The 27,014-nt window shown below is 31.8% G+C and overlaps 1 protein-coding gene across 9 annotated transcripts in view; it reads left to right on the top strand.

Annotated features, from left to right (window-relative positions):
• Nucleotides 1-27,014, top strand: part of LOC126777819 (zinc finger protein castor homolog 1-like) — a 92,891-nt gene that overhangs the window by 14,179 nt on the left and 51,698 nt on the right. The window contains exon 1 of one of the 9 annotated variants that reach the window (XM_050500994.1): nucleotides 12,248-12,301. The exons of the other annotated variants lie outside the window; for them this stretch is intronic. The gene's annotated coding sequence lies outside the window, so the exon portion shown is untranslated. Of the gene's footprint in view, nucleotides 1-12,247; nucleotides 12,302-27,014 lie in introns of those variants that run through there. 9 annotated transcript variants of the gene reach the window in all.

Consider the following 27,014-nt stretch of genomic DNA (forward strand, 5'->3'; position numbering starts at 1 on the left):
GAGGATTATTCGTTACTCATCAATCTCAAATAGACACCGCACTCCATTGTTCCCGTGACATTTAAACCAATTTATAAATAACGAACTCTAATAAATTCTCACCATCTATTTATAATATTATAATCAAATTTGAAAATGTATTATGAATAAAGTAACCGAATTTGATGTTACGTTTAATGTATTCCAATTTTAAATTGTGTTACGTATAGGTATTTTGAATTTGTATTAGAACGCATTCCTAATTGTTTGTGTCGCTCGCTGGCATTTTGGCATACGCTCTAGCGCTATCGGCTGATACGTTTTCGTATTTCGAACGTCGCTTTGTATACGAATTTAGAAAAGCATGATGCTTATATTGCTTTCTTTCTGTCGTTGCACGTCATTGTGTGCAAATGTAATTGTTGCCGCGTCTGGTTATTGCTGTTGAGCCGCGTTTACATGCTTGCTAGAGCTAGATAGACTGTTGTAGGAACTATCTTGAACATCAAACTAATTGAAAAAAAGGTATCTATTTGCACTTTTCAATTAAAATAAATATTTAGTTATCGTTTATAATTCAGAATATTATTTAAAAATCGAAAAAACAATTTATACCATATATCATATATCATATTTATATCAAATACATATAAGTAAGTACTTATTATCTCCAAATTGTTTTTTCGCGATTTATTTCCTAATAGAATTCTAATTTGCGATAGGAAATAGAGGTTTACATATTAAATCTGTTAATTCAACGATTCGTGTAACTCGCGTGTTTACTTGGAATCAAGTGAAGCCGTCATAAATATTAGAGATCGTCCGGCGTAAGGCCGCCTCCATAAAGATTATGTTCGATGTTACGATGACGTATTGATGGCTGTTAACAATGTTAACACAAAAAAATATGCATTTATTTTTTATAAGCTTACAGAAAAAAATATTAGTCGTATTTTTTTTTACAATTCGTTCGATTTTTGAAAATGTTTTTCGAACGGTTCTGATAATATTTGAGACGTAATATAAGAACTTACGTATTTTTTTTTCTACATTTTTGTCTCTAAGCATTTGAAAGCTTAGGTTAATCTTACTAACATTTTAAAATCCAAAGCAAGTTTTGCGAAAAAAATTTATCAAGCTTAATAAGTAAAAATAATGACATTTTTACTTATTAAGCTGTATTTCGTCTTCGTGGTGCAGAAAAACGATGTCGTGACTAAATTGTATCTTACAATATTAAAAACAAATTGAACTTTAAAGGTCTCAATAGCGGTCAAAGAAACACGTGTTCGTTTTAACCATGTAAAAATTTAAAACAAACTAGCAGCTAGAAAGTGTTGATTTTTATTTGATTTTAGTGAAATATCACAAAAATAATTTAAAAAAAAAACGCCGCAAAATTAAGCGTCAATATCTCAAGATCAATAACGAGTTTAGTCATAAACAAATATAACGTAGACATATTTTACAAATATAAATATATGATCCCAATTTGGCACAAATATAAGGTTTATCTAAAAATGCATTGTCAACTGAATCGTATGAGAATTAATGCACGTAAACATTCAACTGTAATATATTGTATCTGTGCCAAGCAATATGTCGCCAATGCCAAATTCGAAGCCACCTCCGCGTATTGCCTATCCCAAATTATTAAAAAAATCGTATTATATACGATTAATCAAATTTAAAAATAAAGCGGGAATAAGAACACTTTGTTCCAAATTTGAATTATTAAATGCACAAACTTGATTTTCGTTTTCGATTTATTTGTATCAAAGTAAAAATTAAAGTAATTCTTATTTTAGTATTAAAGTTGATGGATGCCTACAAAATATTGTTTCAAAATTATTTTACAACATTGTTATTATTACATAATTTTTTTTAACAAATATTTTTTTAATTCCATGTGACATAATTTCGATCGATGGCCATGTCACGTGACACGTCGAGACGCGAAATAGACGAATGTATTACAAATATACCCGAGCACATAATATCAAACGTATTCATCACTCGTAATTATTCTAAGGATAGATTTCAGAGGGATTTGTTTGAAATTAGAACACGTACTTCTGGCGCTCAATAATAAAAAAATATAAAATTATTTATTGTTTAGATAATTAATTACGGTTATGATTTTACTTAATATTTGTTTATAATTGTTTAAATTCAATATGGATGTATATAATAAATACATATATCGTTAAATTGCGATTTGAAATTTGGACCGGTATTTTTTATAGATAGAACTATGATACATTGCAATCGTTTTTCACCTAACATTTTCACCCGTACGTCTAAACTAACATTACATCGACCGAATAATAGCTAGAATAGCCCAACTAAACACTAGTCTCGTCTCGAAATAGGGCGCCTATGCAATTATTTTAGTTCTGTCTTTCTGAAAATTGGCAAGAGAACGATTCGCACGCGGCATTCGGTTGGGAAACAGTCGTAGTACTGTCCAGTTAATAAAGAACCCCGATACGACCCCAACACTTAACGACTCGTTATTAAATCGACGAATGGATATACCAACTTGGATTGGACATTATAAATAAAGTACACTGTTTCGAATAGATAAGTACGTTGTATTTTTGATTCTTTTTACAGTGATTTATAATGTTTAATTGTGGTTGATGTGATCAGAAGTGCAGCCAAAATTATGTAGGTTCGATCCAATAGTGTTCCATCTGATATTATATTTTGATAATAAATCTTTAAAGGTAATCCCGGCGATATAAGTAAATTATTTAATTACGCACCGAAGTTATAAATAAATGAGGTTTATTTAACGAACAGTACAGAAATATCTTTGATAAAAAGTTAAATATGAAATTCATATAAACATAAGTCATTGCAAAAAATTAACATTTCATAACTAGTTATGGACGTTTGTAAAAAAATTAAAAATATCATCACAAGTTATTAATAATTGTGCTACAATTTAATACCATAAAGAGACAAGAGAAAAAAGCCGACCAACGCCGACGCGAACTGAAAATTTACATTTGTAATCAGTACCATTAACGTCGACAATAAACTGCATTGACATGTGCCCGAGCGGGACGGAGCTATCGCGAGCGAGCGGGACGGACAGCTATCCGAGCGCCGTCGCGAATACAATAGTGTCATTGGTTAAACAAAAGACTTAATTCAACATTGATGCTCTATTGAAAATGAACTGTAACATATATCAATAGAGCTGATATTCTAATATTAACAAAAATTATATACGGTGTTTATAATAAATCGTGTCACCGGCGCGTGCACCGCACGAAAGGGAGAAACGTATCGCGGTAAAAAGAGACGGGTATATTTCGTTGATGTTTTTAATTTCAATTACAGTGCGTTCAGATTTTATGCGTTTGCGAAAAATGCGCGCAGATTTATCGTTTCGCTTTCCGCGTAGTCTATTATCGCGTACGCATGGTTTATCGTACACGCACATGTAGGTACATGCATGCAAAAGTTACATGTAGCGATGATATGCAAATGATTGTAATTTATTGATCCGTTCGTAATAACGCACGGCACGACTGTGTTTTTGAAAATTAATGAGTCTCTCTTTGTTAAGCTGCTTATGATTTCCTTGTAAGTTAAAAATTATCCCTTTGTTAAATAATACATTTTTTTTTAATATACGATTTTTATTTTTTAACAATGAATCAAATAGATCTTATTTATCTATACTATATTTTATTATATTAATACAATGTTGCCATTGTATTAAATATCACAGTAATACAAGTCAATGCTAAACATCTACATATTTAAACAAAAGTGCTTTCATGTTTTAAAATAAATCATAAACATATAAACAATAACGATGTAAAACAATAAACTTAACACATAATAGAGTGCGGAACAGGTGCGCACGCGCACGTAAACGAACAGAAACCTCGGTTCGTATGAAATACGCGACACGCTCAGGTTAATTAATATTATACTATTCTAAGTCTCGACGAAATATTGTTGTTATTTATGCGTCTGCGCAGATCTAGAACAAAACGAGGAATGTTAGTCCAGACTCCAGACACTAGATCATAAATGTGTTTTCATATTAATATTGTAAGAGTAAATTGCTTGAGAGAATGTCTGTATAAATACTTGTTTGTAAAGTTGTATTTATATCGTGAGCTATTGTATTCATTCCTTGTATTCATTACTTTATCGTGTTGAGAAAACTAGCGAAGATTATGAAAAACCAAACTGACAACTTCAATTGAGTTGATGAGATATCGTGAATTAAATACAATTCTTTCTTCTTTAAGTTTCTTTAAGTAACTAAAGTTGAAAATTTTGTTATTCATTATTCAATAAATCAAAAATTGTATTTTATAACGTAGCAACATACGATTCTCTAAAAGTAATTAAAAGATAAATAAAAAATGTAATAATTTACCTTTTACTGCACTGAATGTAACGTTTGTGTTAGCAGCATATGTACAAGGCGTAGACTGAAAAGCGGCCTAGCTGGGCCTACGAGCTTTTCACCTAATTATCAAATATCATATTGTTAACTCTTTTTTATGATTTTGTACCTTAATTTTGTCTTTGTTTCTTTTTTGTGAATAAAGTTATTTTATTATTATAATTATTAATTTGAAATGTAATAAATATAATTGAATGTAATTTAAATGTAGTAAAGAAAGTTTAGATCGAAATAAAGTCGTGTTGCACATCAACGTGACAATTGTCGCAATCGACGTCACACGCTCAAACGTCCCGCTATTTACGGGCTGTTATGTTGTGTTGTTCTTGCGCGGGACGTTCGCGTTACATTCGATTTCGTATTTTGTTACGTCAAATTCAAAACGAATGTATTTTTATTTTGTTATTATTGAAATAAATATTTTTTACACAATTAATTTCAAAATGATTCGAAAATGGAACGTGACGGCAAAAATTCTAAATGTAAATTAATATATTATTTAAATATTTAATCGAATTATTATATTTGAATATAGAATGGATATTTTAAATGTAATGTTAACATTCTACGTAGCAATTTAAAATTTATGTACACATATAATACATTTCATACGCATTTCTTAGTTCAGAAATAGAAAATGATACTAACAAACAATAAATATATTAACAATTGTATAGATCGAGATTTCAAAACGATTTTTATCAGCAATATTAAACTAAACTCCAGTGTTTATTGACAACGCCATTATAAAGTTTATGACAGTCATAAATTGACTACTGCTCATACAAAGTCACTACTATGAAATGAACAGACACACATATTATATTATTACTATCATTAATGTAGCTAAAATATAAGGATTTCATGTTTTCAATCATTTTTTTAATTGATTTTAATAAAACCATCTATATAATAAAGCCGATAAAAATTAAAAAATTACAGCTTGTGTGTTTATTATATGAATTGCAAATGAAAAGCAAATTCGACTTTTTATATGGAAAATAGTTCCACGAGGACTCTAACCTTTCAAACCGGAACACAACAACTCAGTTTAGCGCTGTTTGGTGGTAGAATATCTGATGAGTCTATCCTCGCACAAAGTCCCACCGCCCAGTGTAGAATCTGCATTTAATTTTAACTAACAAAGTATCTTCATGATAAAAAGAAACGGATATATTATTTCAATAAACATCTGGTTCAAGTAAACATTTCGTTAAAGATGAAAATCTCATCTCATTTTATGAAACGAGATAAAAAGAAGGCGAAGCATAAATATTATACCATTTCAATCAAGTTACTTGGTATTTTATGAAAAACTCACTTGAAAAACAATCATTCAATTTGTAATGCAACAATGACCTTAAAATCAAACGTGTTAATGCATATATTCGAATGCACCGCCGCAACCGAACGGTTTTCTCAACTTTTTTATTAACGATCTAATACGTAATATTGTTTTAGTTTAAGAGATGACCAGTAATGTATTTATATTTTCCGTTATCTTTTTTAAATTATCTAATACATGTTTAGCGTTCTATATTTAAAATAATTCATTTTATTTTATTATATATATATATGACAGGCCGGTTGGCGTGGTTGGTAGATACGTGCCTTTCACGCCGAAGGTTGTGGATTCGATTCCCACCCAGGACAGAAATTTGTGTGCATGAACATGTCTGTTGTCTGGTTTCCATAGCACAAGCTTTGTACAAGCTTAATTTGGGATCAGATGGCCGTGTGTGAATAATGTCCCATAATAATAATAATAATTATTGTTTTTGATTTGAGAACAATCAAATATTATTTGCCTTTGCCTTTCTATCTATTTATTTATATATGTCATTTGTAGCCGGTTATATTATTTAAAAAACGATTTATCCTTTTAAGATAAGTACCTGTCATATAGATAAACTTAAAAAGCAAAACCTTATCTAAATAAAAAAATGAAGCCAAATCGTTAGAATTGTAAACGATAAATTCATTTAGTATTATAAGATAAATAAAAGTGAATTTTATATTTCTTAAAATAATATTATAACGAACAGATGTATTAATATACAATATAAAAAAACCAAAGCATATATTAAATATTATCAATAAACAATTGATTTTCCACACCCATCTCTTATACTATTATGATCATAAAGAGAGACTCTGAGTCCACATCCTGTAATATGACATTCCAGCTGTCTCTACATTTCGTTATACATTGACGAATTAACAAGAGAAACCTTATAAGATATCAGCATGTATCCTATGTTTAGCCAGCGTTGTATAACACTCTAAACAATTTAATCGAAGTAACGTTCTTCCCTTGATCCCTTAGGACATTCACCCTGGCCTTTTTTTCCACGAAAGATACCTTCCTTTTTATCCATAAAGTTTTTATACGATTTTAATTGTGAGCATTTTTTGTAAACGTCATGTTGACAGCCATTTTGATTAATCGTTAATGATTCGGTTTTTGGTTCGTAATCGTTATAAATTAGTATAAAGTTTAGCGTTTAACGTTCGGCGTTTGTGTCGTTTTGTTTATGAATTGTGAGTTATATTATAGATTTTGAATATTTTCTTAAATTGAATTTGGAATGTTTATTTAATGATAGTATTTTTTATATTAAATTTTCAAATTAAAATTTAGAATAGTGGAATGAAAATATAAATTTCATATTTTCAAAATTTAAAAATGGAACATAATTATTTATAAATTAATTGTTACTTTTACGTTACTTTTTATTGTTAATTTAAATAAGAACGCGAATTGTTGAAACATAAATTGCATTAATTAGCGGCGTATTTTATGATAGTAATTTAGTGAATTCACACTTTTTATTTATTTTTTTTCTCGCTGGAAAAACACATTTATGTGTTTCCCCCACATGAGCTGGGGGGGTATGTGGGACTCCCACATCCCGCCGGAATACCCACTAAAAAACCAGTACCCACTCCGTCTTGTCGGGGGACGTCACGGGATCGCTTGCGCATACTACCGTGCCGTCCCGACGGTTGGCCCGCTTCTGCGGGCCTCCAAATCCTAGGGGGTTCTCGGGGTACAGAGACCCCCTAGCCCCGGCGACACTCACGGCGGGAGGAGAAGATGCGCATAGCGCCGACGTCTTCTCCCTGGTCTTCTTCGGCGAAACGGGTCAGCGGAGGCACTCTCCTCGCGCTCCCGCTCCGCGGCCTCCTTCTGTGACATGACATGTTCGCAGAAGGAGACCATCTCCATCCAGCACCTTCGCTACCAAGCATGGCATTTATCACGCTCGGCAGCGAAAGGTCTCCGCCGATTAAAGTCGTCAGGGAAAGGCGCTAAGGCCCCCAAGCGGCACACTCCATCAGAGTGTGGCATGCCGTGTCCGTAGGCGCATCACACTCGTGGCAGGAGGGCGTTACCTCCCGCCTGACTATTCCGTGCAGGTACATACCGAAGCACCTATGTCCAGTAAGCACCTGAGTCAGTCTGAAGATCAGTGTGCCGCCTTTTCTCGTTACCCAGCGACTCAAGTGGGGACGGATGGCCTCCACTATCGCCAGGCCTGCTGATGGGGACCTCAGATCCTCCTCCCACCTACGAATCAGGGCTTGCTGGGCGAGAGTCCTGATTCGCAGCACCTCCTCCAACCCTGGACGGTCGCCATGCGACCTCACTTCCGCCCGGAACCGGTACACTTCCGCAAGCACCTCCGCCTGGAGCTCCTAAGGCGGATCGCCCGCGAGAAGTGTTGCCGCCGTCCACGACACCGTACGATATCCGCGTATCACCCTCACCGCTATGATTCTCTGCGGCCTTCGCAAGAGAACCTTGTTTCTAGTGAATTCACACTTAGTAATCTAAATAAAATACATTATAACGAATAAATATTAATTTTCATTCGTATGTTTTTCGTTCCATCATCGTTATTGTTGTATTAAATAAAATTACAACAATCGCGTTCCATCTCAGGCTATTTATTTCGACATAAAAACCAATTCAAAACTATAAAAGGATGAGATAAAACATAACTAAATCTAACTCGTTCAATGTAGGCGCACGTTTCAAACAATTTAAAAAATAAAATTATCGCCGCCCGCATGTTGAGTCAAAGAACCCTTTATACCAAAAAACACCCACTCCCTCACCCTAAACTAAAAATTGTTCCAGAAATATTAAAATAGTCAAAAGAGTTAAAATTAAAAAACGGGGTTAGACAAAAACACATAATCCGAAAACTAACACAGCTGAGCGTATCCCACAATAGTTTCGGGATTTAAGCAATAAAGCGCTTTACAGCGTGGAATGATTGAGAATGAGAATGAGAATATCGATGATAGCTTTTTCTCTCAAAAGGTCTCTCTCTCTTTCATTTCGTAAAATTATAATAATAAAAGAAAATAATACTATAAAATTTTAATAAATAAAATAAGTACCTACTATTTGTATAATGAAAACATTGACAACAAATGTGCTTAACAAACCCCGATAGGTAATAATTTAAGAAAAAACTATTCACACATCCATAAGAGGTTTTTAAAAATTCCAAATTCAAATTTCTTTGTGTCCAGTTACATTGATAACTCTTTGTATAGAAAAGCTAGGGAGCAGCATGACGAACGCAATTTAAAAAATGGTAGGGTTTCGTTTTACGTTCCAATTCCACAAAAATGAACCCGCGACGAGTGATTTGACGACTTGAACGGATTGTAAAACGGAATGTGTTATGCGGTAAGGAACTAGCTTTTAATTAATTCGTTTAATTATTTATTTTTTATAGTACAACGTATTTCCTGTTTCCATTTAGTAAGTAAATTAATATCATACTGTGTTTCTATCCTAATTAAAAATGTATTCCAATAAAATAAAGTAATTATAATTAATTTAGTTGTAATGGAAAAATCTATTATGGTTTTCAAGAAAAAAAAATATAGGTAAAAATATAATGAAACATTACGAGTGAACCAAATATATTTTATAATGAAAGAGCACTCAAATCTAAAATTAACATGAGTGAAAACAGAGTTTGAAATGTTCCCATCCACTTGAAAGTGTTTTACTTTTAAGTAATTTCACTTGTGTACATAAACCCCTCATACATCGCACGCACACATCGCCTCGGCCGCAGATGTTGATTCCATAAAATAATATTTCATGTAAAGCACTAACCGCCCGACCGAGGGCGGAAGGATTGAGTTCTATTTTTAAATTTTTATATTTCAACAATTCACGGCGACCAGACTCTTTGTGCCGGAACGTTTTTTTTCACATTTCAAAAATTACTTACAATTTGTAGTGTACTGTGTTCGATCGAATTTTATCTTACGTGTTTTGCGAGTCGACGATTACAGGTAAAAAAAAACAACTTAACTTGATTAATCATTCATTTTGTATATACTTTTTGCTTATTTATGTGGAATTTTCCCAAATAATTAATAGTTACAAATTTCAATATTTATCAAACTAATTACTATTCAAGAAAGTAGATTCAATTGCGATATATTCACAAACGTCAAACAACATTTTGACCTCCAAAGCTATTCACATACAACTCGCGATCATTCATCAATTAAATCGGTCGAGGACTCGTTATTAAAGAGAACAAAAAAGGAATAAGTCTCGAGGCGAGTTTAAAAAGCTTCGTTTCGAAGTAAAGAATGTTGTGTACAATCTCGGTTCAGACAAAAAAGTGACAACAGATAAAAAATAAAGCACAACACAACACGGCCGGGGAACAGATTATCAGCGCTAAAAGGGTTGCTCCCGCGCTCTCCTTCTTTTGTTGCTTCCAAATTCAAACTTCAAGTCCGTACAAGGAGCGTTCGAATGCGAATTCTATTTTTGAATATTCTACCGAGAATTTTTAATTAATGCCGCTCGACTGTGCTCGTATTTTTAAAATTCGTATTCTGTTTTAAATCGACTTCGATATTCAATTTTTGCGTTCGATTCCCGCGTTTTTATTTTTTATTTATGTTGTGCGATAATGACGTTTCGCTTTAAGTGCTTTATTTCGATTGCCGATTTTATTCCGATGTTCTCCTTGAAGGTCGGCAGTTTTAGTGATTAATGACCGAGATATGTGGAGTGCTTTTTAAACGAAATATTGAATTTAATGATGTTTTGTGGAACTCTCCGCGATCTGTTTTTATTTTGAGCGTGGGTGGATCTCTATGGACAATCTCAATAACACCGTTTTCACATCTATGATAAAGACGTATTGCTCGTTCATCGAGAGCTCGGTTATTATGCGTTATAATTTAAAATTTATTGACATTAATAAGAGACTGTATGATAAAACTTTATACTCGCTCGATTAACTGGCAATTTGGTGTTTATTGCGTCCGTCGTATCACAATGAGCCCTTATGAGGAACCAATGAGAGTGAGCAGAGCTTAGGAGTTCGTTCCAGTTGGGAATAATAAAGCGCAGTGTCCAAATACACGATGTACGTTATGTAATGCAAACTGTCCACCGAATTATAGCTTCGAGTAGCGCTATGCCCTATGAGGTGCATCTCACTTGTTTCAATAATAAAAATTAACAATATCGATTCTGCAAAAATATAAAACCTTGACATTTACGTATTTATTTTAATAACTTCCAGTAACATTGTCTAAATAATGCATCATCTAATAAAATCTAAGATTCGTTATTTTAACATACAATAATCCTAATATACTCGAAATAAATTAACCACAAATTAATTATAATCGAGTGAGCAGTGTTTTATAGAAGAGAATCATAGCATGTAATAGCGCTATATCGCGCTATATCGAACGGAGATTCCACCTTTATTCTAACAAGTCGTGCACTTATGAGTAACCAATAAGTCGCATTAAGGGGTCACTTGACGCACAGCACACGCAGCGCATACGCAAGTCGTTGCCCCCATTACAAATGGGGACTTCTTATGACACCTATTACTGACATATAATATTCTTATATTAAATACTTTAGTAACATAGTTCGTGTTTTATCATATAAATATTGAATGTTCCGTTGTTGTAAAGACGGCAACCTACCTGGTTAAGGTAGGTCCCGGTAGAATAATCGGGACTATTTTATATATTATTTCATATACAGGTAATTACAGACATAAGTAAGGTAAAAATTTAGTTCCTATGTTCTTCAGTGAGACTCACTCAGGTCACGATTATTTCCTATACCGCCGAGCGCGGGGTGAAATATATATAGCACATGAAAATTTACTAGTGCTTGCCTGGGTTTGAACACAAAATCATCGATTTTATATATATTTATAGTTATTATATATTTAGAAATTAGAACACAATAAGTTAGTATTAAATTAATAGTAACATTATATGACAAAATATTATATTAAAATTATGTTAAAATTATTCAATTTTTTGTTCTCCTTAATAAATGTCATTCGAAACGAAATATAGTTTTATTCTTAGTACGAATCTTAAGATCTTCTAATCACAAATAATTTATATTTCGAATATTAAAAAAAGAACGAATTTAATAACAGGGGTAACGTGTCTGCCATCTTTCAAAAAGCAATTGTAATCATTCGATCGTATAATAGCTTCACTTAATATTCCATTTTCAAAAATATTTGAACCGTCATGCTCGTTCCATTCCTTTGTATTGGAATTGTAGCTGCTGTTATGTATCAGATTTTAAATTTGGAATCGATACCTATTGGTTATAAATGAGAAATCAACGAATAAGGAAATGCTGTATTATTACTTTAAATAATAAAAAAATTACATTACTGTTTTTTTTTTATATAATAATTTCTCCAAAAATATAAATGTGGCGAATATAAAAGCATTAATTTAATTATGTGTTTCTTATTTCCAGGTAACTATCCTAATCGTGTTTAGAAATTTACACAAAAGGAGCAACGGAAACGGCTGAATTGTCACGAACTTTTCCGCGAAGTGAGTGATTACATCCTAATTGGAAAAATGTTCTAATAAATAATTTTGTATTATAAGTTTTGATAAAGGTGATGCTAAAGTCAAAATGTTTAGTTAATATTATGCATTACAGTTGCTAACAAAGAAAAAAAGTTACCAGTTCGGAAATTATATTAAGCCTAAATTTAACCAAACATTGAAAATTTGCGGTTTATCTTTTTAAATATTAAATAAATTGTTATTTAATACGAACTTTAAATTCATTGTTTAGCATTATTATATATAATTTAATAGTAGTAACCTTCAGCAGATAAAGATTTTTTTAAACTTTTGGTTGAACATTTTTAAACTTACATTGTCGTATGCAAAATAATTAATCCACATTGGGTAGAAATTAAAAAGCATATACTATATACATATATATTAATAGTAAACAGTTGTTTATATAATATTCTATTTAGCTTTTGTAAATAAGAGGTAATTGCTATATATATTTGCTAAATATGTTTTAATCAGTTTAAATGTTCAAGTGAGTTTTTAACATTTTTTAATTGATAAAATAACTGTAGCTTTGCTTTTTTTTATACAAAACACTTTTTAGGATATTCTGAAATATTTTAAAACGCGTCCATAACGGATACACATATGTGATTTTATTAGTGTCCCCCTACCCTTGAGTTTATTTAAAAAAATTGGAAAGCTGAGCGCATTCAGAAATAATTGATGATGGAACTGGACTCACCCCTTCGTAATCTCGTTGCTGAGGGATAACACTCACACATGCAACACTTATGTACTCGTATGCTATAAACTTTTGTATTTACGGCTGAGTCACAAAGGGTTATAGTTTGACGCGAATGAATATATTTTTCGGATTAAAAAAGACCGGGACAGGATTTCGCTTAATTGATGAAATGTTTCGTTGCAATATTTAGTATTCAAATTTCGAACTTTTATATTTAATTGACTGATAAAATAAAACAAATTTTAAATTATTGTTCTATATTTTTCGAATTTCAACTGCCATTCCATTAAAAATAATCCAATTGAAACGATTATTTTATATTTCTATCTTTATCAAATGTATAATTTTAATTAAATTTCGAATATTAATTATTTATTAATGTAAACAAAATCTCATTGGATTTTATTTTGCATTCTAAATTTGAATTGAATAAAAAAATTTAAAACGACTTTTTTATCGAACGGTAGGATTTGCGTAATCATTCGAGTAATTATTTGACATTCAAAACGCGCCTAATATCGTCTCGGTAATTATTATAAACGCATCGATATGTATACCATTAACACCTTAATTAGAACTCAAATCTATGCGTTCACAATTACAATCGACATTTACAACGGGCAACGCATCCACACCATTACTAAAACTAACAAGCAATTATCGCCTTCAAGCTATGTCATTAAGAGCCAAAATCCCTTGAGTTTAATTAAAACAAATAAAACATCCGCTTCATTATTACAATCGAGAATCGATAGCGAACGTATTGATATTAAAAATCGTGTTTTTGTCCATTCAAAGTTGAAACAAAGCGATGATAATTCGTATGAAATGACTTGCATGTCTTTCTCATTGTCCGTCTATTCATAAAAACGTATCAATTTTTTTTAAATCAAAGATTAATTGTCATTAATAATTGTATACGAAATGGACGAAGGCGATTTGATTTTTTTTTTGTTACGTAACGATGAAATAATGATTCCCATACACTAAGTGGTTAAGATGTATGGTTCCCGTATAAGTGAAGATATGTTTTCGTTTGTTAAAATTTCAAGTTTAAAGTTTATTTTTCGTTTCGCATGCTCTGAATTATTTATGAACAACTCACTTCCCGGGACGTTCGCTAGCGTTTCGTTTTCGGGTATAAATTCATCGAAAAACGCCTTTTATACCGCATTAACATTATTTATGGAACTCTCGAACGGAGTAAAATATGATTTTCGAAACTCGATTGTCTCGAAAACCATTTTTTTTTTTTTCGAGCATCGAAATATTGAATTTTGTTCGTAATTTTATTTAAGAATTCCTTTATACGATGGTATTTTTCTACGAAAAGACGAGGGATTTTATGAATACCATATTTAGAGAGGAAAAAGTCAGAACAAGTTGAGGCCGAATTCGACGATTGGTTCGTGAGATACTTTGTAACAATGCGATTATTGCCTTTTTAACTGTTTCCGAACAAACATCAATTAAAATACCAGGTATTTAATAATTGATGATAAAACAAGAGAACATTGAGTTTAAAAATAACTTAAACAATGAATTAATATTACCAAGTCGGCGCAAGGACCGCATTCTCTTTTAACTTTAAACATATAATTGACTTTTATTTGACTATACAGACTTCTAGATAATTACTAGGTCTCTAACACGTAGGTTTTAAGACACGTTGCCTTAACACGAATTATCCTTTAACCTAGATTAAATTAATTACAATTCAACGAACGTACGCGATGAAACAGTGCCGTCCATAACATAGGATTATGCAAAAGCAACAAAATACATTTTTCGGTCGATAATGGTCACTTGATACGCCGAAAACGGTATAGAAAGTCGTAATAACATATTTGATGTCGTATAGAATAATTTCACCGATACGTGAGCGGGAATCGTACCCAGCACCTGAATACTGATTACAGTTTTCCGAAACACTCGGACGTTTCCGCGGCAACGTTTCTAGGATTATGTTTTGATAATAACCTTCGCTATGCAACGTTAATGCTAATTAAATTGCGCAAGCGCATGACAAGTGTGTATTTCTACTGACATTTCTATAAGATTTAAATGTATATAAAATGTCAGCGCACATTAATTATCAAAATGTAATAGATCGTAAATTTAGATTGGAAACGAAAAAGTACTCGTATCAAATACATAAACACACTTACAAATTATTAAAATATAAAATATTTATTTAACAAAATATAAATGCATAATTAATGGCTAAAAAAATCAATTGTTATAAAAGCAAAATTCGAATTAGTAAAAATAAAAATCAATTCCCATTAAAATATATTTTTTATAAATACGAAGGAAGGCAGTGACAATTATACGGCCAGTAATACTAGTAGCCATATTGCTCCATTGTGAAACTTCAATAACTGCGTAGCCCGCATATTAAAAACCATCGCTCGGACTAAACTGCCAGCGAAAACGGGAAACAATCGGCCAGCCATATTTGAAATCGGCGTTTGAATATGGAACTATTTAAAATTTCGAATCCGTTGCGTTATCGCCGCGACGTGCTGGCGTTTCCCGATTGTTCTTTTTTTAATTTGAAATTGGAACGCTATGACGATATCCGTTTAATAACTCCAACTATGACGTTAGATGTCTTAAAAGTTTTCTAGGTTTTTATTTATACATTAATGTCATCATACATGGCCTTACTTATAAACGTTATTAAACGGGCGATGAGTTAGACGGCACTGTATTCTTTTTTCGAATGTCGAATCAAGAGCGAAAACAGTGTTTAACCGGATGTTGAAATGTTGATTTGCAGCATATTTTTTAGTTTTCATTACAAAATTAATATTAATATATTATTAATGTTTCCTTAACATTATAATAAAACGATGACAGTGTTTTATTGAGTAAGTATAAGATGTAAAGTCAATCAATATGCATGCATACATACAGTGATTAGTGTATATGCTCGAGGAACGCCATTTTAAAACTAACCATAATTAGTTTATTATAGAATATAACGGTTGAAGCCCAAAAAGGCCAATGGATCTAGTGCCTTAACATACAACTTTATATGACTTGACGCTTCCTATTGATCGTTTATATCGATAACAGGCATTTGATGTGTATTTATATCACAATCATATTTTGTTGTCTGTTTGTTAAGTGATAGAGTGAGGAAATATTGAGTGCAACTGTTTCGTGTTCAGTTGTGCACTATTTATATAAGTTGCCCTAATCTGTTGGCTACAATAAATCGGACGGTGGGACATCGTTATTATGACTGACTTAGGTACCGTACAGAACAGTCAGTGTGTATTTATAACCTTCTCGCTTTTTATAATATGTAACAATAACAGCCTGCTAATGTCCCACTGCTGGGCTAAGGCCTCCTCTCTCTTTTGAGGAGAAGGTTTGGAGCTTATTCCACCACGCTGCTATAATGCGGGTTGGTAGAATACAAATGTGGCATAATTTCATTGAAATTAGACACATGCATGTTTTCTCACGATGTTTTCCTTCACCGTTAAGCACGAGATGAATTATATTCACAAATTAAGCACATGAAAATTCAGTGGTGCTTGCTCGGGTTTGAACCCACGGCTTCGGTTAAGATTCACGCGTTCTAATCACTAGGCCATCTCGGCTTTTTTATAATATGTAAGCGGACTGGCAAATGGACCTGTTGGTAAATGATCACCAGGATGGTAGTGTACAAGTGACGAGGTACTTACCCAGGTGGACTTGAACAAAAACCTTCTACCAAATTAAATATTTTACGTCAGATGGTCGCAATGTTTAGCTAGTTACAATATATGTATTTTAAACATAAATTTTTAAATGAATAAGTTTTTACGGCATAATCGATTGATACCATCGTCTAAAATAAGATTTAAAAATTCAGAATCGTGATATCAAAATGTCACCTGTCATATATTATTACATAAATTACTTAAGCAAATAATATAAATACCAATTGCCTTAGACAAGAATGATTTATAAATTTATTTAAATTTTCTAAGAACGTAATACTAAAAATGGCGCGATCTTAATGTAAATCGGTTTCTTGAAATTGATAGATCTGCTTCAAATTCACTTATGGTTTGGACAAATAAAAAAAACTGTGAGTGACAAAAAAGTTTCATTAACACGGCAGGCGGGCAAATTAAAAATAATAATAATGGCAACATTTAATTTTTTACGTTTAAAAAAAGAACGATGAATTTAACTGTTGATTTATATAGCTATAAAATATAAAAACAGAAATTAAATGAGTATAAAGCTTATTCGATTAGTAATCAAGAAAGTTTAAATCGTTATCACATAAGCTTTAATTAACATTAAATTAGTATTCTTTATGTGTTTATGAGGTGATAGGGCTTTGTATAAGCCCTTCTAGCTAGGTACCAGTAGTAGTACCAATTATATACCATACCAGCCATCAATTCTAAGATGTATCTTGTCTGTTGTTACACTGGCTTAATCACCATTTAAGCCAGAACATAGTAATACAGAGTATTACTGTTAAGAGGTAGAATAAAAGATGAGTGGGTGGAACCTACCCAAACCATCCCTACCACGAAATTTCTCTCTGATTAGTAGCTATGTACTTATGATTGTAAATAGAATTTAATTATAGATCGTGTTATGTTTTAAGACGGATAATGCAAAATTATTCCATATTCAAATAATATACAAATTCGCAGCTTTATATGTTTTTTTTTTTTTTGTTTATACATTGTGGTATTTGCGTTTTAAGCCACTCATATATTATGTAAATAAAACTCGAAGCGATGACAAATAGAATTGTAATTTGACTACGTACTACAGTAAACAAGCAAATTGGTAGCTTCCTTTTGATTTTTATTTTATTTTCATTGATAAGCCGTCTCGACAATTGCTAGGGATTTCGTCTGGAATTGACTCGATGGGACCATTGTGGAAGACTAATCTATGTTAACTGGCTTATATTCACGAATCTGTCTGTTTTTTTTTAATAAATTTAAAATATATATTATAAAGATTGTAATGTTTACGATGTTTATTTATAAATTATCATCTTATATTCGTTTTTTTTACGTCGAAGAAATTAATATTGTTAATTTTCATATATTTAGTGATTTTGCAAAAAAAAATTCGTGAATTTTATTCGTTTCATCGATCTTACGGTTTATTGTGCAAAATTTTCACATCTGAGTCTTCACCCCATTTCAGAAATTGTGTTAGCGTCAAATTTTTAACCGGACCCCGCGTCCACTTACCCAACCCTTCCAAAAAAATATAAAAATAAAAAAGCGAAGGGGACTTTAAAATCGTTATTATAATCTCGGACGCCATTTTGCCTAGTACGGGGGACGCGCCCTTCAAAATTTTAAATCTTTTTTCAACAAAAACCCCTTTGATGTTTATGCATTTCGGCAATATCTCCCGCTCGACTAGATACGCGACATTTGGCCATTTCGAGGATTTTACTGATGCATATTTTAGATAAAATTTTTAAAGCCACTCGCTGCCCACCCGTGCTTAAATGCGACGTCAACAATTTATTTGTTAACTATAAATCATTTTCACTTTTGCCGTACAACTGTACGCTTCGCTGCTTCGCGATTGTTCTTCGCGATTGTACACGTGAACTGTCTGTGCCTTCGAAACGATGGTGACTCCCCATATCCCTTTGAACTCTTGTACGACTCGGTCATACTGTATACAACAATCAGCACTAACGCAACATCTAATTAATCAACTCATTTAAAAGACAAACAACTCAAAAAAGACGTGTGGGAAAACGTATCCGACGCAACACATTCCAAATTCGAATGAATCTGAAAGGCGGGCAAGATTTGAAAAGAGAATGAGATTTGAAAATAGAACATGCCATTAGGAATGAATACAATAGTCTCATTGGTCGATTTGAAAAAGGAACAATTTGTTAAACGTCAAATATGAACTTTTTTATTTCCGTTGTAATGAAACGCGGCTCAGTGTGATGTCTAGTACACATCTACGGGGTTTTTGTTGGATCACCGCGCTCGTTTTTCATTTGTTTTGTCCGTCCATCCGCTGTACTTATTAATGTCAAAATTTAAAATAAGAATCCGAGCAATATACCGAAATGCCAAAGGCGACAAGATTATTACGTTATTAAAGTCTTTCAACCGCAAAGACGTCCTAATTAATAGTCGCCGGTGCGTGCAAACTGCTTATCAAATACACAATAAAAAAAACGAAACAAATAATATCATAGTCATGTACACATACAAGATATATAGATATTCGGATTCTGTTTTTTTGCGTTCGCTGCCTACATATTGTCTACTCTCTCATGCGTCCAATTCTATACCCGACAGACTTTCTATCTCCCAATCGTTTATCGGACGATCGCAAACACGAGCAATGACATGAAACTATCAATATTTCTAATAACGTTTAAAAACAATGTATTAGTTTTGTATACGTAAGCGGCGGCCATATTAATCATTGGAACGAATTTCCGTGCGCCATGTCATATGGAGTTCGTTTATTAAAAATGTGACGTATCAAGATCAACATCTCATAGAATGAGATAAAGATATGCAGGGGCTGAATGTGAGAGCGAGACTGATATATGCTGACATTTCAACGGGTCATCAACCCTACGAGCGTCCTTCTCTAACTAGAATTCAAATTTGATTCGATTTTTGAATTGTTCCTAATTTTTTTTAATATCGGCCCGTTCGCTCCGGGCTCCGGTCTTTACGCCTTGTTTTATATCGAATCACATGGTTTATTAAAATTTATTTCGTCTAGATATTCACTTGTTTGGCTTCCGTTTGATGTTCTTAATGGTCTGGTAATCCATAAAAGAGGAATAAATGGTTGTAAAATATCGTTAAGTAATTTTATACCTTCACAAAGATTGATAACAGCCCGCTTCGAACTAAGATCGCGCCGCTCAAGCGCGTTTTAAGAATTCGGTGTTTTTTACCTGACTGGTTTTATATTACTGACATAACTTTGAATATATTTGTTATATAAAGGATTATGATAAATCGGTACATCCATATGAACAGCCGACGGTTTTTCAAATTGTGTTTGTCCGATTCGTGATTAATACATTTTTTGCTTTGATTTTGATTTGATTCGAATTAGTTTTTGCTTCGCTTAGACGACAGATCAAATAGTTATAAATATCATTAGCTTTGCGTTTTTGTTAAACTATCGACCGAACTTCAAATAATAGCTTCATTAAACGCTCTACGCGTAAGTCCGAGGGCACATTGACATAAATGAATGTAAGGCCAGGACGCATATACAGAACACATACGCCCTAAGTCTAAATTAAAATGCAAGAACACAGTTCTATTCGAAACAAAAGGTACAAAAATGTTAAGCAACCCATAGGAGAATCATAAGCGGTCATAACTGGTTATTCCGATCCATTTATGGCGATGTAATCCTATTGTGAGATCCTGCCTCTATAATACGTGAGTGTGTGCGTACAGAAATACACATAACAAGTATAAAATGTGTTCAATCATTAATTTTGTCTGTAATTGAACGAGTTGCGATCTCCGGCAGCGCAAAAAGCTGATGTTTCTCCGAAACTGAGCCAAGTATTAAAGTGTACCGATCGGATGACGGACCGACATCTCGAATTTATACGTTCATAAAATTCCTTTGTCAAATTTACGTCGGAGTTCCCAATAAAGTGGCCGCGCACGTTGAGCGCTGAATTCTTTACCGAAATCATCGTCTACTCGGGTTTTTCTGCCGGTTATTATCTTTCGTATGTACGCATGAAAACATTTACGTCTCCCATTAGAGGTATACAGCTTTGAAATTCTCAAAATTTAACCAAAGATTAGACGTCCGGTCAGAGCCACACACGTCTCTTTAATACCCCGACGCTTCGCCTTAAATGAAGTACCGGCCACAAGATCGATAATTACTCAAAAATAAAAATCTCCACCGAAACGCATTCATCATTTATCAGCGACCAATATCGGCTACTTGGACAGGCCACTTTTCTATTATTCATTAGCTCATTGTGGCGTGACGATCGGGGGAGTAGGGCGGTGCGGGCAGGGGGTAGAGTCTGTGCTGCAACGACCTGAAATTCGGTAACCGACTTAACATTAATAATTACTTCTCAAAATAATGCTAACTCCGATGCACGACTCTGATAACGGACTGGTACGGTCAGCATAGCGAGTAGCTACCACGATACGGTCGCCATAGAATAACGATTAAGCCTAATGCTATGTCACTGTTGTTTCATTCGATATTTAAAAATGTGAATTGAATGTTTAATATCCTTATAATTATTTTATATTTCATCTAAATGTGATAAGCTACGAAGGTCTAACAAAATTACGAATTTAGATTGCAATTAGCTCGACTTTATATTTTTATTATATGTCAATTTATTTATAATTAAAAATTTAAATTGAGTAATTACAGAAATTTGTAATCTTGGCATTTACGAAGTAAATTTTTAAATGTTTATTTAAAATACATTTAAAATCTGTACCATGGTCGTATTTGTCGATAAAATTGTAAATAAATTTAAAAAACTTTTTGGAACATTATTAATTGATAACGATCTAAACTAAAAATTTCCGAATATTCGGACTATAATATTTTTTAATTAAATATAAAAATATTAACCTATACAAAAATGCATTTTACTTACAAACGTAATTGATCGATTAAACGGTGAGTTCTCTTTCTGTCATCATTGATTCGACATTCGAAAGAATAAGATAGCATTTAACTAATCTGCCCCATTAAAATGTGTAGGTAAAGCAGTTAATGAATATTAATTTTGAAATAGGAATTAATATAACGGTTATTGGCGACCGATTCATTTTCTTATCAGTCCCATTGTTTTGCATTTCGTAAATAGATCACTTATCTGTCACTAAGAAGTTGACGGATTGTCGAACTGGTTTTTTTCTTAATCTATAATCTTGCGCAAGACGTTGCATCGGTTAATTAATTTCATGCGGTGTCAGGATCGATCACATGTATTTAACATAGTTTGTTTGTTTGTTGACATGTAACGTTATTCTTAATCATGATCTCGGACGATTTGTGTCACGATGTAAGTATAATGCAAATAATTTCGAAAGTTTTATTGTAAGTGGTATTTGATTGTAGTTTCTTCATACGGTTTTTTTTATAGAGACATTTGTATTTGGAACTATAGTTTGTGAACATTTCATGGTCATATGTAAATTCAATTTGGGAAACGCAAAACGCGATACGATTTGGTAGTCATTTAATTACTATAAAACATCAAAAACTAAGGTTATATAGTGTTAGTATGTAAGAAGACTTTACTTCGAGGTAGGGCTTTGTGCAAGCTCGCTTGGGTAGGTACCACCCACTCATCAGATATTCTACTGCAAAACAGCTGAACTTGTTATTGTTTTGTTCACGGTTTGAAGGAAGGATATAACATCTTAGTTCCCAAGGTTGGTGGCACTATGCGATGGAAGGGATGGGTAATATTTCTTACAATGAATGTCTATGTATAGTGCCTTTAGGAGGTCCATTTGCCCGTCCGCCTACGTAATCTATAAATAATAATAACATCTTAATAAAATTAATAATAAACAAATTCCAAATATAATTATCTATCCTTACTCAGCACGTGTTGAACCTCGGCTCGGATACTTCGAATATATAGATTTTTGCTGGCCAAATATCTCCGTAAGATATTGTCGAATTCAATTTATTACACAAATAATTCAATATTACCAAACAATTTACATAGACACAACACGATAACAAGTTACAATATTCTTGAAATAGGTAAATTTTGTGTTTGTTTTCACGATTCCGATCGAAGTAATAAATCAATTAGCTAATAAATATAGATAAATAATAAAGGTGAAAATACATTTTTGAACTATTACATTGTTAAAAAATTCAAAACGAAAATATGATTTAAATTATTCATTAAATACTTTTACTATATTTTTTTTTTGAAAATCGAATTCCGAATTTTATGGCTTAAATTTCGTTTTAATTTTGTTATTTAATAAAGTTTTATCCGATAAACATGGTGATTATTATTATTTAAATTTATTTTAGTAAAAATTATCTATTTTTTGACTGTTAAAAATGGGAATATACTACTGACGTACCGATTGAACATACTTGAAAGTGTGTCATACAAACACCATATTTATCGTTTTTGATGATATACATTATTTTATGTTATTAATAAAAGTCAATCAATTATAGTTCAAAAATGACGTCATGTTTATATTTTACGCAGTTCGGAATTATATTTATTATCGAGTGGTGAGTACTATTTATTCTCGTTATTCCTTTATAAGATATTCCTAATAATTTAATATATTCAACAAAGTTTTTCATACTAATTAAATAGTTTAAGTTACTTAGTTACCTTTAAGTAAATTTTTTATTATTTTATGAGTATAATAAAAAGAAGCATGTAAAGTTTATCCATATATGTCTTTAGTTTAAAATGAATAGTAAACATTATATGACTAATAAATAATTCAGTCATCACAAATGACTTTTATAGTTAAATAGCCGATACGAATCCAGCGTATACTAATAAATGCAAATTGAGCGATTAACGCCATTTTAAAATGCGATGTTTATTCATTTATCTTTATTTATAAAAGCTGATAATACAAAGTTTGAAATTATTTATTGTTATTGAATAAACGTTTTGCGTTTTTTTTTTACTTATTTAATGCAGATTTTTTTTAAAATTTTTCTTCTATTTTAGTGTTGATTTGTTTTGTTATATTACTATAGTCAGAATAAAATTACAGAAACTATAACTAAATATTTACATAATAATTAAGCATTACAATGACAAATTAAAAATGAAATGTTATATTTACTCAACCACCTTTCTATTATAATTTAAAAAAAAATAATTGGACTATAATAAATCGGTTTTAAGCGTAACAGAGAGGCCAAAGTCTAACATATGTTCGCCCTTGACCGCAGATATATAAGCAATCGTTATTTAGAAATAAATAACTTGACAGGCCCCAAACTAATTATGTTACACGATTTCTCAGAACTAAATAGAATGTATAGTACGCGATGTAACTAAAACTAATTCTGTAATAGTTACAATTACAATACGTCGTAATATCGAATTTTCTATACTATTATTTAAATAACAATCATTGGTACTTCATAAAAAGCTAGGTAAGTAGGTAGTTTTATACGCGTTATAAAATTACAAGTCGATAACGCCCGAGGCGCTTACGGTATAAACAGCGCTCCAAATTCTTATGTCAGAATACGATTAGAAATTTCGGTTTGATGTAAAACTGTGTACCAGTTTATATTATAACGAGACATTGAAAAAAATCGCAAGAAGTTGTTTGCAATAAGATCTTTTGTGGTTTAACGGTATCAACTGTGTACAACATGGCAACATTATTGACGAAACATTGAATATCTGTGACGACCTGCAATGTACATGACCTACAAGTTCTAAATTTAATTATTAAATTTAAATATATTATAATATATCTTTTATAAAAATAAATATTTTGTAATGTTAAATTGGTATTTAAAAATAAATGAATTAATGAAATTATGAAATTTATGATACTGCAATGTAAACTTGTCCACGAATCTATTCCCATTTGAATAGCACTCGTTTTGTGTGAAACAACACATAATTACCGACATTCACGGATTTTATCGTGCTTGCATTCTTGTCGGTGATTTTGTTATTATTTTACCGACAAATGTTGAGCAATCTTCGGTGATTTATGTGATTTCATGTTTTTATTTGATTAATATTATATTTTACTATTTTCATAATATACTTTGAACTATGTCATATTTTGTATAGTTTGTACGATTTGAAATTATGATTCTAAAAAAATATTTTCTTAATATTAATAATGTGAAAATGTATGAAGGAACGGATTGAAGCGGTTGTTTTTGAATAGAGATACTTTATAAGTCGGAGAGTGACGCAGGTTTTTCAATATGAAAATATTGTACATTAAGTAACGGTTAATATCTAGTATCTATGTAAATAACCCAATGTAAAAGGTGTTTTACAATTTTTTTTTAACAGAGTAAATTAGACCCAACTACATTACTACAATGTATTAATACGATATCGGCAAACGCATTATCCTTTTTGTCTATCGTAATCGAGTAATAACGTAAACAAGGCAACGTATGTTTGCATTGCTCCCAAATCTTTGTGTCAATACTAAGAAATTGAGAAAAAGTTTTTTTTTTTTAATTCCACCAAGTATTTGATTTTACACTCGATATATTCGAAGTTTTTTATAATAACACGAATAAGGGCCCCCTATAGTTCCTATGCGTATTTGTTTTCACTGAGTTAGTTGTAATAATATTGACAATTCTAACGTTTAGCGGGTGACTAGTCAAACAATTATGTCTTCTTCTTACGTATGTCAAATTAATAATGACAGAAAGAGAGAAATCGGTGTTTAACTGAACAGCCGCTAAGCAACGTTTATAAGTAAGGCCGTATAATAATTGTTTTCTAATCGTGTACGTTGAGAATTTATAACATAATACTAATACTGGTTGTGATTTATTGAGTCTTGTATGTCAAAACAACGAAATAGATTCTAATAAAATCTTCCATTGAAATCGATCAAAACATGGATAGGTTATTTTTATTTACAAAAAAAAGTCATTTTACCAATAAAACATAAGAAACTTAAAAACAGAAATACAATATATAATAATAATTCAACGATGCCTCGAAAATACCAAGGAGTTTTTTTTATTTTGTCAGTTAATTAAATAGTTAAACCATTAATAAATCCTACGCGATATTATCTACCATCTAATAAGCGTAAATAATTATAATATGTATATCCAATAAGTAACGTAAGATTGAACAGATGGAATCAAAACGCGAAGGAATTCGTGTTTCAAAAACCTATAATGATTGATTGTCAACCAATGACAATCGCGTATTCAAATTCCTTACCAATTTGAATGTCGAACGAGTTCTTTTTCCTGTTTGTGGCGCGTGTTGCCTGTAACGTTTCCATAGATAATACAATAAGCAATTACTTTATATATTTTTTTTTACTCGCAAGTAGACTATTGTTTGGAGTAATGAGACGAAGTTTTTGTTGAGTTGATTAAGATGTATAATGAACAATATTTAAAAATATATAAAAGTATAATCGAACAAAGAGCTTAATTACTTTTTTTAATTTGATACGATCAGATAACGCGACTTTGCTCGTTTGGACGTTTAATTTAGTGTTTGTCTTCTATTGTTTTTCGTCCACCAATTTGAAATCCTAAGATTTATATACACATACCGTCATTAATCCATTATATCTATTTGGAAATCAAAATATCCTTTAAAGCGCACTTAAAAGCGCTTTTGAATCGTTATTTTACAAGATTAAAATATAGTATTGTATCAAAAAGCACTTGAAAGAAACTCTCAAAGTTGATAAGATTTAAAAAAATAGTGATCATTACAGGCTACAGCTGAACGTATACAGCCATATATTCATATTTTATAAATAAACAGTACTCTAATCTAATACTATCTTAAGAGTAATATATAATAATTAAGTCTTTGAAATAAAGAGATACGTTGTGGGGAAGAAAGTAACCTATTATAATGCATTCGACGGGCCTAAACAACTGGGTTCGTTTAAAAAGCCATGTGTAAGGGCTGCTACTTACATTAATAAAAATAGGCTTGTGGGGAACCGCGAGGAAAAGTATGAGTACGTCATTGATAATAATTCTTAAATTTAAAAAAAATGTTTTTTCTTTTATCTGTGGAAGATAATTGAGTGTTTTTAGTTATTTTTATTTTTGAAATGTTTCTTTAAATTAATCTCGGATATACCGAGACTTCTTGATATACAGAATACCATATTATAGTAATTTAAATGTACCTTTTAGACTTTTTTTAAGACAGCTTTAGTTTTTTAAGCAGTGATGGTATTTTATCCCAAGTGGCAATCGCCAGCCCTATATTAACCGTACATGTGTGTGTGCGTATCAATGTGG

The sequence above is a fragment of the Nymphalis io genome, chromosome 24, assembly GCF_905147045.1.
Source record: "Nymphalis io chromosome 24, ilAglIoxx1.1, whole genome shotgun sequence".
Classification (NCBI taxonomy): Eukaryota; Metazoa; Arthropoda; class Insecta; order Lepidoptera; family Nymphalidae; genus Nymphalis; species Nymphalis io.